Source organism: Schistocerca serialis, chromosome 4 (assembly GCF_023864345.2).
Source record: "Schistocerca serialis cubense isolate TAMUIC-IGC-003099 chromosome 4, iqSchSeri2.2, whole genome shotgun sequence".
Lineage (NCBI taxonomy): Eukaryota > Metazoa > Arthropoda > Insecta > Orthoptera > Acrididae > Schistocerca > Schistocerca serialis.
The window spans coordinates 53,480,857-53,500,077 of record NC_064641.1 but is presented as its reverse complement, the minus strand read 5'-3'; the positions used below and the strand labels follow the sequence as shown (position 1 = coordinate 53,500,077).

Genomic DNA, 19,221 nt, shown 5'->3' with positions numbered 1-19,221 from the left:
AAAGCACGAGAGCAGTCTGTAGGGAATAAATTAAAAAGCTAATGCATTTAGAGCAGTCTTTAGATGTACTGATTAATAATATTTCTACTCTACAATGGAGGCTACCATTACCAGATAATATTCAATGGGATTTGATTAATGCACCAAATGAAGATATTGGTAACGTCCTAGAATACATAGAAAGGATGGATGGTGCCACATATTTTACGATTGACAGTGCAAGCAGAACTGGCAAAAGGAAACACATGGAGATAGAAATAAAATGTGCCTGACCAGGCTGGATTCAGAAGGAGCAAAGAAAAGTACAATGGGCAACATAGGCCATGACTAGCGACAAGAAAATTTTGGGAAAACAATAATGCAAAAGATAATGCAAAATAAGCAGTTCTTCACAAAATAATGCAAAATTGGTGATTTTTATGAGATTTTGTGAATTTTGTAATTCTTGCCAGATAAAAATATTATGAACTCTGACAGCAGTTTCCTCATATTTGTAACTAATAGTTACAGTACTGAACATTAAAACTGCATTTTGACTTTTAATCTCCTCAAGGTTGGAGTACAATTTTAAACTGACAGTTCAATTCCCACGTAGCAAACTTTGATGTGATGACAAAAATAGAATTTAAATTAGCAAAAATAATACTGAAAATGAAAAAAAAAAAAACATAACTGGATTTGGAAAAAGAATGAATTTGGTATAATACACCGAATTTGGCATAATTAACGACCACAACAAATTTTGGAAAACAAACATCAAATTTGGCAAAAAAGAACAATGAATTTTGCAAAAAAAAAACCAGCAAATATGGCAAAAATACAACACAGAATTTGGCAAAAAAGTGACACCTATGGGAAAATAACAACAATAAATCGACGGAAAAACGAACTGGGAGAGGGAGGGGGTGAGGGTGAGGGTGAGGGGGGGGAGGGGGGGGGGGGGGAAGAATAGGAAAAGTAATAGTTGCACTGGCAAAAAGTTACATTACATTTAGCAAAAAATTGCACTAAATGTGGCACATAGTAACAATGAATTGGGTAAGAAAACAGCAAATCTGGCAAAAAAATTACAACACACTTGGAAAAAAGAAAAACTGAAAAAATGGCACTGAATCTGGCAAAAAAGCAACAAGGAATCTTTAAAAAAAATTTGGCTAAAAAATTACACTGTATTTGGTCAAAATAACCAACTTTGACAGAAAAGATACCAAATATGGCAAAACACAAATGTCCCAAAAAATACATAATTTGACAACAAAATGCACCAGATGTGGCAAAAATTGTACCCCAAATTTGGCAAAAAAATAATAACAAATTTGGAACATTTATTAAATAATTTTCAAAAATCTGAATGTGGCCAAAAGTAGCACCAACTTTGGCAAAATTAACACTGAATGTGGGGAAAAAACCATGGTATGCAGCCATAAAATGAAAAGTTTTTTTCCCCCCCGTCTCTAGCCATGACACATGGAGCAAGGAAGAGAAACTTTGTGAAGCAGAAGTAATGGAATAATGGGAGGCAAGACAGTAACAGAAAACTGGATCCCAAGAAACAGAAGGGAAAACAGAAGATTCAATGGGCAAAGACAGCAAGGAGGCAGAAATGGAGTTTCAAACATGGAAAATGAGTAGGCATCCCACTGGAGATTCACATTGGGCTGAACAAGACCGGGACTGGAACAAGGACCAAGTGAGGTACAACAGCAGATAAAAACCTGCCAAAATATAAGGGAATGTTTTTTTACAGAAAGAATTTCAGGAGAAGGGAAATTTTGGCAAGATCTTTATATTTATCAACGGAAAAAGCACAACAGACAGCAGACTTAAGTTCATAGAAGAAGACTTTGGTGGTTTCTGTAAGTGGGCAAAATGTAGTGCTTAAGCCATTGAGGCTGTGGGACCACTGAAAGGAAATGATGGGGATAAATGTTTGCAGCAGCCAGATAATGTGAATGAATGCGAGAAAGTAAATTTAGAAATGAGTGATGTGCATGTTCATTGACATAAAAAGCTATGGTTCAACCAAAAAGACTCATGGTAAGTGTGGTGGTGACTTTTGTGTTGATATTACTGGTGATTTTGTGTTAATGATGAAGTGGATGGCAATGAAGTTGTTAATGTTGGAACTAGGAGCAATTCAAACAAAAATGTATCTGATTTTTGTAGAAAATGTTGATGGGGCATAAGTATTTCTAGTAGTGACATCAGATGTAACAGCTGAGAAGAAAGTATACGATACCACGGAAATAAGGGAGTTAATATCATATACTGTTGAATCATTAGAAGGAATGAAGGAAGGAAGATTAGGGTTTAATACTCCAACAATGATGTCATTGGTAATGGAGCACACACTCTAATGTTTCAAGGACAGGGAAGGTAACTGGCTGCACCCTTTCAAATAAACCATCCATGCATTTGCCTAGAACAATGCAAGAAAATTGCACAAAACCAAAGCCTGGATGACCGAACATGAATTTGAACCATCATCCTCCAGAATGCGAGTCCAGTGTGCTAATCACTGCGCCATTCTGCTCTGCTGCATCACTGGAGACTGTTACACATGTCAAGAAGGGAAGGCTGTTGTCCTGAATTTATTGATATGGGTGATTTAGAAAGGCTACGGGAAGGAGATGATACCAGCAAGGGGAGATAATTGAATTTACAATGATTATAATACGAAGTTCTGAAAAGAATTTGTTGTCTGTGTCACCAATTAAGTTTGAATTATTGGAAAGTCAATAAATACATGTTTTCCAGGGATCTGTTACGTAAAGTAAATGATAATAGGTCATGAAAAGATAAATAAATATTTAAAGATTAACTGAAAATAGAGCCATTAGAAGAATAATATAGAACAGCAAACATATAGCCAGTTGCTTATAAATATACACACAAAAAATTCACCAAGAACTGTTAATGGAAGAAAAAGGGCCATAGGAAATATCAAAAAACATAATAAGAATGTAGACAGACCAAGTTTTAACTAGAATTGAAGAAAGTCCCAGTGTTGAACCCTGTCTAGAACAGTTCCGACTGCCTTCTCAAAGGGATCCTCCTCCCCTCCCCCAAAACCATCCCTTGCAGACATTTCAGGAATTCCTCACATCCAGTGTTGCCTCCCAGTCCTTCTTGAAGAACATCCCGACAACCCCCAACATCACCCCAGCTGAATCCCGTGCCATTAAGGAGCTGAAAATAGACCGCTCTATTATCATCCTCCCGGCGGATAAAGGCTCCACAACTGTCGTTCTTGACCGTGTGGAGTATGTGGCAGAAGGACTGCGTCAACTCTCTGACACCTCAACCTACAAAGCTGTTACCCAGGATCCCATTCCCTCCATCCAGACTGAGCTGCAAAAAATCCTAAAAATCCAAGGTCCCTCACAAGGCCTCACAACGGCTTCCATAGACTTACTCACTCCACCTGAGCCACGTACCCCTACCTTCTACCTATTACCCAAAATACACAAAGAGAACCATCCTGGCCGTCCCATTGTGGCAGGCTTCAAAGCCCCAACCGAACGTATCTCAGCTCTGGTAGACCAGCACCTACAACCTATCACCCGCAGACTCCCATCCTACATCAAAGACACAAACCACTTCCTAGAACGCCTCAAATCCATTCCCACTCCCCTCCCATCTGAAACCTTTCTTGTCACCATAGATGCTACATCCCTTTACACAAACATCCCACATACCCATGGTCTCTCCGCCCTTGAGCACTACCTCTCCCAACGCCCACCCGAAGATCTTCCAAAAACCTCGTTCCTTATCACACTTACCAACTTCATCCTCACCCATAATTACTTCACTTTTGAGGGCCAGACCTACAAACAAATCAGGGGAACGGCCATGGGAACCAGGATGGCTCCCTCCTATGCCAACCTCTTCATGGGCCGCATGGAGGAGGCTTTCCTGAAGACCCAACAGCTGCTTCCCCTGGCCTGGTATAGGTTTATAGACGACATCTTTGTGGTCTGGACTCATGGTGAAGAAACACTCCTTAATTTCCTCCATAACCTCAACTCCTTTTCGAATCTGAATTTCACCTGGTCCTTCTCCAAAACCCAAGCCACCTTCCTGGATGTTGACCTTCATCTTGTTGAAGCTCACATCCACACCTCTGTCCATATCAAACCCACAAACAAACAACAGTACCTTCACTTTGATAGCTGCCATCCTTTCCACATCAAACGCTCCCTTCCCTACAGCCTAGGTATTCGTGGCAAACGTATCTGCTCCAGTGACGAATCCCTCAACAACTACACCAATAACCTGACCAGTGCTTTCCTCTCCCGCAACTATCCTGCAGACCTTGTCCACAAACAGATTTCCCGAGCAATACATTCCTCCCCGTCCAACAACAATGTTCCTACCCCCAGACCACACAGAAGCATCCCCCTTGTCACCCAATATTATCCTGGCCTCGAAAACATCAACAAATTACTCCGCCAGGGATATGACTTTCTCAAGTCAACCCCTGAAATGAGATCATCCCTTGACAAAATTCTCCCCACACCACCCAGAGTTGCCTTTCGTTGCCCCCCTAACCTCCGTAACATCCTTGTTAAACCCTACAACATTCCCAGACTACCTTCTCTACCCAGCGGTTCCTACCCCTGTAACCGACCCCGCTGCAAAACCTGCCCCATGCATCCCCCCCACAACCACCTACTCCAGCCCCGCTACTGGTAAAACATACACAATTCAAGGCAGGGCTACGTGTGAAACTACACATGTCATTTATCAGCTGACATGCCTGCACTGCACAGCCTTTTACATCGGCATGACAACAACCAAACTGGCTGAGCGCATGAACGGACACAGACGAACTGTCCGCCTAGGAGATGCCCAATACCCAGTAGCGGAGCATGCCCTCCAGCATAACTCTAGGGACCTAGGAACCTGCTACACCGTATGTGCCATTTGGCTTCTCCCACCCAACACCAGTCCCTCTGAACTGCGGAGATGAGAACTTGCACTCCAACACATCCTTTCATCCCGCCATCCCCCTGGACTGAACCTACGTTAAACAACCTCACTCCCATTCACTCTTCAGTCTTCTCCTCTTTCCCTTTCCTCTTTAGCCATTCACGCATCTTTTTATCCTACATAGTTGTGTTTATCTTTATACTATATACCTCTTTACTTCTGTATGCATCCTCTCTGGTTTGAAGCTGGCACAGTACTTACAGTAGAATATCTTTGGCTTCCCTCTGACAACCATGCCTCCATCCTTGCTACCCTCCCTGTTTACCTTTCCCTGTTGCTTCATAACCTGGGTTGTGAGTAACTGAATCCACTTTCCCCTCTTCCCTTTTTTCCCCTCTCTCCTCCCTGATGAAGGAACAAAGTTCCGAAAGCTAGGAATGTAAATTTTCAGTTCTGTTTTGTGTGTATCTATCGGCTGTACTGAGCTGAGGTAAGTACTGGCCAGCCCCTCTATCTCTTTGTTAGTGAAAGTCATATATTTTAAGGTTTACGAAAGTCATGCGATTTGCTGAGTGTGTGTTGAAGTGCACGAGTTTGGTTGTTCGGTATGAATGATAAACAGTGTTTTATGGTTTGTGTGTGTTATTGCTTTCCAAGCATCTAGATTGCTCCCATATGAGTGCAATGTGCTCCCTACAAAAAAGTATTCAAATACTTAACAGTAGTTATTTTAAAATCAGTAATAAAAATTCATAGGATAATCCAGTTATAGAAGTTTGTACAAGAGAATGTTGTCCCTCAGCAATGTGCACGATTGGTTGGTTGCTTGGTTTAAAGGGGGGCAGAAGGGGGGGGATGACCAAACTGTGAGGTCATCAGACCCTTGTTCCAGGTAAAATAATTACACAAGGCAAAGAAGAAACACGAGACGCACAGCACAATAACATGAGAAAGGAAGAACCAGAATAACGACAGAACAACCAACACTACCACGGACAAAACAGAAAAAGAAAACCACAGAAGCAAGAAACAGGTAGAAGCAGTAAAAACAAGAAAGCAGATGACCGTGGCTGACCAACCATGAGAATAAAAAGGAAAAGCCAGCTACTCTGCGACACATTAAAACATCCACCCTAAAAGGATTACGAGTGTAGAACACAAAGGGACAAAGGACACATGCTAAAACTTATACAGAATGATAAAACCCACCGTCATATATAAAACGTAATACTAAATTAGCCGATGAGGCGTTGTGAGCTAAAATTAATGGCAACGAGTCCTGTAACTGAAAAGTGCATTGCAGGGCAGCCAAAAAAGGACAGCTAACCAAGATATGGGCCACTGTCAGCCGGACACTGCACCAACACTCAGGTGGGTCATCACAGCGAAGGAGTTAGCCATGTGTCACCCAAGCCCAATGCGGAGCTGGCAGAGAACCACAGAGTTCCTGTGAGAAGCCCACATGGAGGACTGCCACACATTCGCAGTCTCCTTAATGGCATGCATCTTTTTGTGTGTGCTGAAGTTATGCCATTTCGTCTCCCAAAGCTGCAATACCTTGCAGTACAGTACTGAACGCAGGTCAATTGCAGAGAAGCTGATCTCCATAAGAGGTTTCTGCATAGCCTGTTTGGGCAGCCTGTCGGCAAATTCGTTGCCTGGGATTCTGACATGACCTGGGGTCCAGACAAACACAACTGAACAACTGGACCATTCCAGGGCTTAGATGGACTCCTGGATGGTCGCTACCAAAGGATGACGAGGGTAGCACTGGTCGATAACTGCAGGTTGCTCAAGGACACAGTACACAGAAGTAATAACTCCCCAGGACATGAACGGATGTGCTCAAGAGGACGAGATATAGCCACCAGCTCGGCAGTGAAAACACTACAGCCATTGGGAAAGGAATGCTGTTCAATATGTCCTTCATGGACATACGAAGCTTGGCCTCTGTACATGTCAAGAATCGACAGGAACTGGCAGCGGAGATCTGCGGGGTTAACTGAGTCCTTAGATCCATGTGAAAGGTCCAGGCGAAGCCGCGGCCTATGTGTACACCATGAAGGTGTCTGTGATGGACCTCAAGTATAGGTGGTAAAGGCAAGGACTCCAGTTCAGAAATAAGGGATCGAACATGAACTGCAATTGGAAGCCCTGACCTGGGCTGCCAATGCGGGAGATGAACTGCCGTGGGTGGGAAAAGGAGACAGTGATTTGGATGCGCAGGGGAACTACGAATGTGCGCATTGTAACTGGTCAGCAGTTGTGCAAGCCTGCAATGGAAGGACTCAGGCCTCCACAAGAATGCTGGTCACCGGACTCTTCCTAAAATCTTCTGTCGATAGGCGAACGCCACAGTGGTGGACTGGGTCCAGTAAACACAATGCTGTGGGCGCCTCCACCGATCCATAAACCAGACTCCCATAGTCAAGGTGGGATTGAACAAGGGCTCTGTAGAGCTGCAGCAGCGGAGAGTAATCTGCATCCCAGTTAGTGTTGCTCAGGCAGCGGAGGGCTGACGAAGGTGAGATAGCCAAGTCAATAGGGCGTTGAAAACGAGTACTAAGAATCAGTGTCTCCACTACAGCGAGTGGATCATCATTAAGGTAACGGTCTGGTTCTGGATAAATGGTATGACACCGACAGAAGGGCATAACACATGAATTTGTGGCCGAGAACTGGAAATCTTGAGCTACAGCCCATGATGCACCTTGTGGATGGCTCCCTGTAGGCGCCGCTCAGCAACACCAGTACAAAATGAAGAAGTCATCTGCATACGGAGAAGGTGAGATGGACAGCCCTACAGCTACTGCTAGACCATTAATCACCACTAAAAATAGAGGTACACTCAATACAGAGCCCTGCGGGACTCCATTCTCCCGGATATGGGAGGAACTATGGGAGGCACCAACTGGGACACGGAAAGTACGAAGCGACAGGAAATTTTGGATACAAATCAGAAGCGGGGCTCAGAGACCCCCCCCTCGTATAACGTAGTAAGGATATGACGTCGCCAGGTAGTGTCGTACGCTTTTCGTAAATCAAAAAAGATGGCAACCAGGTGTTGGCATCTGGAAAAGACTGTTCGGATGGCAGACTCGAGGAACACGAGATTATCAGTCATAGAGCAACCCTGGCAGTAAGCCGCCCTGACATGAAGTCTTCTCTAGATTGTCGCACAGATGACAAAATGGTAGATACCGAAATAGATGACAGAGGGATAGAAAAATAATTAAAATCGCTCAAAACAGGAAAGGCCACTGGACATGATGAGATACCAGTTCGCTTTTACACAGAGTACGCGAAGGAACTTGCTTCCCCCTCCCCCTTCTTGCAGTTGTGTACCGTAGGTCTCTAGAAGAGTGTAGTGTCCCAAGGATTGGAAAAGGGCACAGGTCATCCCTGTTTTCAAGAAGGGACGTCGAACAGATGTGCAGAACTATAGATCTACATCTCTAACATCGATCAGTTGTAGAATTTTGGAACACATACTATGTTTGAGTATAATGAGTTTTCTGGAGACTAGAAATCTACTCTAATAGGAATAAGCATGGGTTTCAAAAAAGATGATAGTGTGAAACCCAGATTGCGCAATTCGTCCAGAAGACTCAGAGGGCCATTGACGCAGGTTCCCAGGTAGATGCCGTGTTTCTTGACTTTCGCAAGGCGTTCGATACCGTTCCCCACAGTTGTTTAATGAACGAAGTAAGAGCATATGGACTATCAGACCAATTGTGTGATTGGATTGAAGAGTTCCTAGATAACAGAACGCAGCATGTCATTCTCAACGGAGAGAAGTCTTCCGAAGTAAGAGTGATTTCAGGTGTGCCGCAGGGGAGTGTCATAGGACCGCTGCTATTCACACAATATATATAAATGACGGCTGAAAGCAAGGGGAAACTACAGCCGTAATTTTTCCCGAGGGCATGCAGCTTTACTGTATGATTACATGATGATGGCGTCCTCTTGGGTAAAATATTCCGGAAGTAAAATAGTCCCCCATTCGGATCTCCGGGCGGGGACTACTCAAGAGGACGTCGTTATCAGGAGAAAGAAAACTGGCGTTCTACGGATCGGAGCGTGGAATGTCAGATCCCTTAATCGGGCAGGTAGGTTAGAAAATTTAAAAAGGGAAATGGATAGATTGAAATTAGATATAGTGGGAATTAGTGAAGTTCGGTGGCAGGAGGAACAAGACTTCTGGTCAGGTGACTACAGGGTTATAAACACAAAATCAAATAGGGGTAATGCAGGAGTAGGTTTAATAATGAATAGGAAAATAGGAATGCGGGTAAGCTACTACAAACAGCATAGTGAACGCATTATTGTGGCCAAGATAGATACGAAGCCCACACCTACTACAGTAGTACAAGTTTATATGCCAACTAGCTCTGCAGATGACGAAGAAATTGAAGAAATGTATGATGAAATAAAAGAAATTATTCAGATTGTGAAGGGAGACGAAAATTTAATAGTCATGGGTGACTGGAATTCGAGTGTAGAAAAAGGGAGAGAAGGAAACATAGTAGGTGAATATGGATTGGGGGACAGAAATGAAAGAGGAAGCCGCCTGGTCGAATTTTGCACAGAGCACAACATAATCATAACTAACACTTGGTTTAAGAATCATGAAAGAAGGTTGTATACATGGAAGAACCCTGGAGATACTAAAAGGTATCAGATAGATTATATAATGGTAAGACAGAGATTTAGGAACCAGGTTTTAAATTGTAAGACATTTCCAGGGGCAGATGAGGACTCTGACCACAATCTATTGGTTATGACCTGTAGATTAAAACTGAAGAAACTGCAAAAAGGTGGGAATTTAAGGAGATGGGACCTGGATAAACTAAAAGAACCAGAGGTTGTACAGAGATTCAGGGAGAGCATAAGGGAGCAATTGACAGGAATGGGGGAAATAAATACAGTAGAAGAAGAATGGGTAGCTTTGAGGGATGAAGTAGCGAAGGCAGCAGAGGATCAAGTAGGTAAAAAGACGAGGGCTAGTAGAAATCCTTGGGTAACAGAAGAAATATTGAATTTAATTGATGAAAGGAGAAAATATAAAAATGCAGTAAGTGAAACAGGCAAAAAGGAATACAAAAGTCTCAAAAATGAGATCGACAGGAAGTGCAAAATGGCTAAGCAGGGATGGCTAGAGGACAAATGTAAGTATGTAGAGGCCTATCTCACTAGGGGTAAGATAGATACCGCCTACAGGAAAATTAAAGAGATCTTTGGAGATAAGAGAACGACTTGTATGAATATCAAGAGCTCAGATGGAAACCCAGTTCTAAGCAAAGAAGGGAAAGCAGAAAGGTGGAAGGAGTATATAGAGGGTCTATACAAGGGCGATGTACTTGAGGACAATATTATGGAAATGGAAGAGGATGTAGATGAAGATGAAATGGGAGATATGATACTGCGTGAAGAGTTTGACAGAGCACTGAAAGACCTGAGTCAAAACAAGGCCCCCGGAGTAGACAATATTCCATTGGAACTACTGACGGCCGTGGGAGAGCCAGTCCTGACAAAACTCTACCATCTGGTGAGCAAGATGTATGAAACAGGCGAAATACCCTCAGACTTCAAGAAGAATATAATAATTCCAATCCCAAAGAAAGCAGGTGTTGACAGATGTGAAAATTACCGAACTATCAGCTTAATAAGTCACAGCTGCAAAATACTAACACGAATTCTTTACAGACGAATGGAAAAACTAGTAGAAGCCAACCTCGGGGAAGATCAGTTTGGATTCCGTAGAAACACTGGAACACGTGAGGCAATACTGACCTTACGACTTATCTTAGAAGAAAGATTAAGGAAAGGCAAACCTACGTTTCTAGCATTTGTAGACTTAGAGAAAGCTTTTGACAATGTTGACTGGAATACTCTCTTTCAAATTCTGAAGGTGGCAGGGTTAAAATACAGGGAGCGAAAGGCTATTTACAATTTGTACAGAAACCAGATGGCAGTTATAAGAGTCGACAAGGTGAAAGGGAAGCAGTGGTTGGGAAGGGGGTGAGACAGGGTTGTAGCCTCTCCCCGATGTTGTTCAATCTGTATATTGAGCAAGCAGTAAAGGAAACAAAAGAAAAATTCGGAGTAGGTATTAAAATTCATAGAGAAGAAATAAAAACTTTGAGGTTCGCCGATGACATTGTAATTCTATCAGAGACAGCAAAGGACTTGGAAGAGCAGTTGAATGGAATGGACAGTGTCTTGAAAGGAGGATATAAGATGAACATCAACAAAAGCAAAACAAGGATAATGGAATGTAGTCTAATTAAGTCGGGTGATGCTGAGGGAATTAGATTAGGAAATGAGGCACTTAAAGTAGTAAAGGAGTTTTGCTATTTGGGGAGCAAAATAACTGATGATGGTCGAAGTAGAGAGGATATAAAATGTAGGCTGGCAATGGCAAGGAAAGCGTTTCTGAAGAAGAGAAATTTGTTAACATCCAGTATAGATTTAAGTGTTAGGAAGTCATTTCTGAAAGTATTCGTATTGAGTGTAGCCATGTATGGAAGTGAAACATGGACGATAAATAGTTTGGACAAGAAGAGAATAGAAGCTTTCGAAATGTGGTGCTACAGAAGAATGCTGAAGATTAGATGGGTAGATCACATAACTAATGAGGAAGTATTGAATAGGATTGGGGAGAAGAGAAGTTTGTGGCACAACTTGACCAGAAGAAGGGATCGGTTGGTAGGACATGTTCTGAGGCATCAAGGGATCACCAATTTAGTATTGGAGGGCAGCGTGGAGGGTAAAAATCGTAGAGGGAGACCAAGAGTTGAATACACTAAGCAGATTCAGAAGGATGTAGGTTGCAGTAGGTACTGGGAGATGAAAAAGCTTGCACAGGATAGAGTAGCAAGGAGAGCTGCATCAAACCAGTCTCAGGACTGAAGACAACAACAACATATAAATGACATTGTGGATGACATCGGAAGTTCAGTGAGGCTATTTGTGGATGATGCTGTAATATATCGAGAGATATAACAATGGAAAATTGTACTGAAATGCAGGAGGATCTACAATGAATTGGCGCATGGTCCAGGGAATGGCAATTGAATCTCAATGTAGACAAGTGTAATGTGCTGTGAATACACAGAAAGGAAGATCCTTTATCATTTAGCTACAATATAGCAGGTCAGCAACTGGAAGCAGTTAATTCCATAAATTATCTGGGAGTAGGCATTAGGAGTGATTTAAAAAGGAATGACCACATAAAATTAATCGTCGGTAAAGCAAATGCCATACAGATTCATTGGAAGAATTATAAGGAAATGCAGTCCGAAAACAAAGGAGGTAGGTGACAATACACTTGTTCGCCCACTGCTTGAATACTGCTCACCGGTGTGGGATCCGTACCAGATAGAGTTGATAGAAGATATAGAGAAGATCCAACGGAGAGCACCGCGCTTCGTTACAGGATCATTTAGTAATCGCGAAAGCATTACAGAGATGATAGATAAACTCCAGTGGAAGACTCTGCTCAGTAGCTCGGTACGGGCTTTTGTTGAAGTTTCAAGAACGTACCTTTACCGAGGAGTCAAGCAGTATATTGCTCCCCCCTACGTATATCTCGCAAAGAGACCATGAGGATAAAATCAGAGAGATTAGAGCCCACACAGAGGCATACCGACAATCTTTCTTTCCACGAACAATACGAGACTGGAACAGAAGGGAGAACTGATAGATGTACTCAAAGCACCCTCCGCTACACACAGTCAGGTGGTTTGCGGAGTATGGATGTAGATGTAGATGGGCCACATGACTCCAGGACCCAACCCAACCGCTGATTAGTGTCGTAGCGAGATTGAATATTGTAATCCCCAAATCCTCAAAAAATAAACGAAAAATATACCTATTCAAAAAAGCAGATAAAAATTCACTTGACACCTTCCTGAGCAACAATTCCACTTGTTCCAAGTTAATAATATAAGTGTACACCAGATGTGGCTTAAATTAAAAGAAATAGTATTGGCAGCAATTGAGAGATTTATACCAAATAAATTAACAAACATTGGAGCTGATCCTCCTTGGTACACAAAATGGGTAAGAACACTGTTGCAGAAACAACAAAACAAACAAGCCAAATTTGAATAGATGCAATATCCCCAAGATTGGCGATCTTTTACAGAAGCTCGAAATTTAGTGCAGACTTCAATGTGAGATGCTTATAACAGCTTTCACAATGAAACTGTCTCGAAATCTGGCAGAAAATCCAAATAGATTCTGGTCGTACGTGAAGTATGTTAGCGGCAAGAAACAATCAACATCATCTCTGCGCGATAACAATGGAGATACTATCGAAAACTGTGCTGCCAAAGCAGAGTTACTAAACACAGCCTTACGAAATGCCTTCACAAAAGAAGACAAAGTAAATATTCCTGAATTCGAATCAAGAACAGCTGCCAACATGAGTAATGTAGAAGTAAATATCCTCAGAGTAGTGAAGCAACTTAAATCACTTAATAAAAGCAAGTCTTCTGGTCCATACTGTATACCAATTAGGTTCCTTTCGGAGTATGCTGATGCATTAGCTCCAAACTTAACAATCATATACAACCATTTGCTCGACGAAAGATCCGTACCCGAAGACTGGGAAGTTGCACAGGTCACACCAATATTCAAGAAAAGTAGTAGGAGTAATCCACTAAATTACAGGCCCTTTCTAATTAACATCAGTACGCAGCAGGATTTTGGAACATATACTGTGTTCGAACAATATGAATTACCTCGAAGAAAATGGTTTATTGACACACCGTCAACATGGGTTTAGAAAACATTGTTCCTGTGAAACGCAACTAGCTCTTTATTCACATGAAGTGTTGAGAGCTATTGACAAGGGTTTCAAATCGATTCCGTATTTCTGGAATTCTGGAAGGCTTTTAACACTGTACCACACAAGCGGCTCATAGTGAAATTGTGTGCTTATGGAATACCATCTCAGTTATGCGACTGGATTCGTGATTTCCTGTCAGAGAGGTCAGAGTTCATAGTAATTGACTGAAAGTCATCGAGTAAAACAGAAGTGATTTCTGGTGTCCCCCAAGGTAATGTTATAGGCCCTTTGCTGTTTCTTATCTATATAAACGATTAGGGAGACGATTTGGGGGACAATCTGAGCAGCTGTCTTCGGTTGTTTGCAGATGACGCTGTCGATTATCAACGAACAAAGTCATCAGAAGATCAAAACAAACTGCAAAACGATTTAGAAAAGATATCTGAATGGTGCGAAAAGTGGTAGTTGACCCTAAATAACAAAAAGTGTGAGGTCATCCACACGAATGTTGGAAGGAATTCTTTAAACTTCGGTTACACGAAAAATCATTCTAATCTAAAAGCCGTAAATTCAACTAGATACCTACATATTACAATTACCAACAACTTAAATTGGAAAGAACATACAGAAAATGTTGTGGGGAAGGCTAACCAAAGACTGCGTTTTATTGGCACGACACTCAGAAAAATGTAACAGACCTACTAAGGGGACTGCCTACACTATGCTTGTCTGTCCTCTTATAGACTACTCCTGTGCAGTGTGGGATCCTTACCAGATAGAACTGATGGAGTAAATCGAAAAAGTTCAAAGAAAGGCAGCACGTTTTGTATTATCGCGAAATATGGGAGGGAATGTCACAGAAATGATACAGAATTAGGGCTGGACATCACTAAAAGAAAGGTGTTTTTTGTTGCGACGGAATCTTCTCACAAAATTTCAATCACCCACTTTCTCCTCCAAATGCGAAAATATTTTATTAACCCCAACCTACACAGGGAGGAATGATCACCATGATAAAATAAGGGAAATAAGAGCTCGTACGGAAAGATATAGGTGTTCATTCTTTCCACGCGCTATACGAGATTGGAATAATAGAGAATTGTGAAGGTGGTTCAATGAACCCTCTGCCAGCACTTAAATGTGATTTGCAGAGTATCCATGTAGTTGTAGATGTAGATACGTTCCAGCAGCTTACAAAGAACATTGGTGAGGCTGATGGGCCGATAGCTGATAGCTATCCACATCAAGTGGGTTTTTACCAGGTTTGAGCACCGGAATGATGGTGCTCTCCCGCCATTGTGAGGGAAAGACGCCACCGCACCAAATCTGGATGAAGATGACGAGGAGATGACGCTTGTAGTCAGATGAGAGATGTTTAATCACGTGACTGTGGATCCAATCTCTGACCGGATCCAATCTGGCCCAGGAGCTGTGTCGGTGCAATCTGCAAGGGCACTGAAAAGCTCCCACTCTGTAAATGGGGCATTATAGCATTCGCTGTTGCATGTAGTGAATGAGAGGATGTTCCCTTTCAGCCGCCATTTGAGAGTGCGAATGGAGGTAGGGTAATTCTCCGGCGCAGACACTCGAGCAAAGTGCTCGGCAATCGCGTTTGTGTCAGTAGATAACACGCCATTTATGTTAACGCCGGGAACACCTGTTGGAGTCTGGTATGTGCCGCATATGCCGCTATAGAGCTTGCTGACGCTCCTTAATTACTTAAGCGACTTACGGCAACCACAGAGGGACTGCCTTTCGCTGGGGGGCACCCCAAAGAGCGAGGGATCATGTTTTCTGCCACAGAAACAATTGTTGTAGTCACCAGCTCAACCATCACATCAATGTTACCATATGGAGGAGATTCAACAGTGACAGCTAAGGTGAAAGTTTCCTAGTCCGCCTTGTTTAAAGCCCATCTGGGCAGGCGTCCGTGGGCCCCACGCCAGGGCAGTGACAGAAAGATGGGGGAAGTGGCCACTACCACACAGGTCGCATGTGATCTCCAGTGGATAGATGGGAGATGTCCTGGGCTGCAAATTGATAACTCAATGGCCAAGAAGCTACCATGAGCCACACTGAAATGTGTGGCAGCCCTAGTATTTAAGAGGCAGAGTTCGAACTGAGACAGTAAAGTTTCGACACCTCTGTCTCAGCCAGTCCCACCCCCTAAGGGATTATGGGTATTAAAATCTCGCAAAAGTAGGAAAGGTTTATGGAGTTGATCAATCAGTGCAGTTAATACATTCAAAGATACTGCACCATCTGGAGGAAGATACACATTGCAGACAGTTATTTCCAGTGTCGTCCGTATTCTTGCAGCCACAGCTTCAAGAGGGGTTTGAAGGGGCACAGCCGTGGAGGGCACGGGTCTGCATTGCTGGGAACCAGTTTTCCTGGAAGGCAATGCAGAAAGCAAGTGTGAAGCTTAACAGTTGCCATAGCTCAGCCAGGCAATGGAAAAAAACTGCCGCAATTCCACTGGAGGATGACGTCATCTTGAGACTGGGAAGGCATGGAACATGCAATGAGGCAGTTTACGCCTCAGGATCACTTGCAGCACCCGACTTTTTGCCTGAGCAGTCTATATCCATTGTGTCTGAGGGTCTGGTGAGACCTAGGTCCTCAGCGGATGCTAGAATCTCCACCTCATCCATAGTCGCAGAGCTTGTAGGTAGCGATGGTGTGGGTGCCACTGCAATTCCCTTTGTCTTGGGGACCTTCTTTTTGGATTTCTCTCACTGTTCCTTGGGCTTCCCTGGCTGGGAGGACTTCACTGATTCAGTCTCTGGGACTGAGGACGAGCGTGAAGCCCTACGACCAACAGGTTTTGGGCTCTTCAGCCACTGGCGGGCGTCATCTATCCCACTAGCAGAAACAGGGAATTGATTGACCCAAGAGATCCCTTCCTAGTGAGAGGAGCCGACTAAGACTTATGCTTCTCTGGCTCAGAGATAGGGACTCGTATCCCTGCTGGTTGGGGGCATGTTGCTCCCGAAGTAGGTGGTGTGGAAGCAGCAGGGAGGGAAGTGGCCCCCACCTTCAAGGGGACAGGTGTAGTCTTCTGGTTCTGAGAAGGGCAGGAATGTGAGGAACTGATGGGGCAACAACTGTTCTAGTAGCAGCAGCTTAAGAGGACGTCATAGCCACAGGATGTAGCTGCTCACGTTCTCTCTTAGCTTCAGTGTAGGTCAGTTGGTCCAGCATCTTACATTCCGTGATTTTCTTTTTCTGTAAAATCCTGCAGCCTGGTAAGCAAGGTGAATTATGTTCTCTGCAGTTGACACAGATGGGAGGCGGGGCATGGGATGTGATGGACGTTCACAATACAGACATCTGTCACTGGAAGTACAGCGGGAAGACAATATGGCCGAACTTCCAGAACTTAAAGCACTGCATTGGGGAGGGGTATATGGCTTGATGTCACAGCAGTAGACCATCACCTTGACTTTCTCGGGCATGTGTCACCCTCGAAGGCCAAGATGAAGGCACCAGTGGCAACCTGATTATCCCTCGGATCCCGATAGACGTCCCAGATGACATGAACACCTTGCCGCTTTTAATTGGCACGCAGCTAGTCGTCAAACTGCAAAAGAAGGTCCCTGTGGAATATGAAACCCTGGACCATATTTAACCTCTTATGGGGTGTGATGGTAACAGAAACATCCCCCAACTTGTCACAAGCAAGTAATGTCCATGACTGGGTAGAGGATGTTGCTTTTAAAAGACTGACTCAGAGCACATTTTGGACAAGCCCTTCACCTTCCCAAACTTGTCCTCCAAATGCTCCACTAAATAGTGAGGTTTCAGGGACATAAAAGATTCCTCATCAACTCTCACACATAGGAGGTAACAGGGCGAATAAACTTCACTGGCATCCTTGGCCTGGCGTTCCTCCCATGGTGTGGCCAGAGAGGGGAACGATTTGGTGTCATATTTCTTCGCACTGAAGTAAGACTTTGCCCACTTAGAGACTGCCGGCAGCGGACCACCAGCAAGAGACGATGTACTACCCTTCATGGCGTGTCATCCGCCCTCATGCCACTCATTCCGACCAGTGGCCTTCCCCACGGGTACGTACCACCTAGCCTCAGCAAGGGCCACCTGGCAGGATAGCCATTGCCGGGAACGCCGATGCCCAGGGAGATTGGCATGAACTTCATGGCATACTTTTTTTGCTTTGTGATAGATGGCGCTGTAATAGCCACAAACATATGGATCGCAATTTTAGACAACAGTTGGTAACAGGTAGGTTTTTTAAATTAAAATACAGAACATAGTCACGTTTGAACATTTTATTTCGGTTGTTCCAATGTGCTACATGTACCTTTGTGAACTTATCATTTCTGAGAATGCATGCTGTTACAGTGTGATTATCTGTAAATACCACATTAATGAAATAAATGCTCAAAATGTTGTCCGTCAACCTCAATGCATTTGGCAATACGCGTAACGACATTCCTTTCAACAGCGAGTAGTTCGCCTTCCGTAATGTTCGCACATGCATTGACAATGCACTGACACATGTTGTCAGGCGTTGTCGGTGGATCATGATAGCAAATATCCATCAACTTTCCCCACAGAAAGAAATCCAGGGATGTCAGATCCAGTGAACATTCGGACCATGGTATGCTTCGATGACCAATCCACCTGTCATGAAATACGCTATTCAATACCGCTTCAACCGCACACAAGCTATGTGCCGGACATCCACCATGTTGGAAGTACATTGCCATTCTGTCATGCAGTGACACATCTTGTAGTAACATCGGTAGAACATTACGCAGGAAATCAGCATACATCGCATCATTTAGATTGCCATCGATAAAATGGGGGCCAATTATCCTTCCTCCCATAATGCCGCACCATACATTAACCCGCCAAGGGCGCTGATGTACCACTTGTCGCAGCCATCATGGATTTTCTGTTGCCCAATGGTGCATATTATGCCGGTTTACGTTACTGCTGTTGGTGAATGGCGCTTCGTCGCTAAATAGAATACATGCAAAAAATCTGTCATCGTCCCGTAATTTCTTGTGCCCAGTGGCAGAACTGTACACTACGTTCAAAGTCACCGCCATGCAATTTCTGGTGCATAGAAATACGGTACGGGTGCAATCGATGTTGATGTAGCATTCTCAACACAGACGTTTTTGAGATTCCAGATTCTCGCACAATTTGTCTGCTACTGATCTGCGGATTAGCCACGACAACAGCTAAAACACCTACTTGGGCATGATCATTTGTTGCAGGTGGTGGTTGATGTTTGACATGTGGCTGAACACTTCCTGTTTCTTTAAATAACATAACTATCCGGCAAACGATCCAGACACTTGGATGATGTCGTCCAGGATACCAAACAGCATACATAGCACACGCCTGTTGGGCATTTTGATCACAATAGCCATACATCAAAACGATGTTGACCTTTTCCGCAGTTGGTAAACGGTCCATTTTAACACGAGTAATGTATCACAAAGCAAATACCACCCGTACTG

General features: G+C 43.5%; 1 protein-coding gene across 1 annotated transcript in view; it reads right to left on the bottom strand.

Annotated features, from left to right (window-relative positions):
• LOC126473230 (tripeptidyl-peptidase 2) overlaps nucleotides 1-19,221 on the bottom strand; it is a 289,445-nt gene that overhangs the window by 231,081 nt on the left and 39,143 nt on the right. The gene's annotated exons all lie outside the window — the stretch shown is intronic.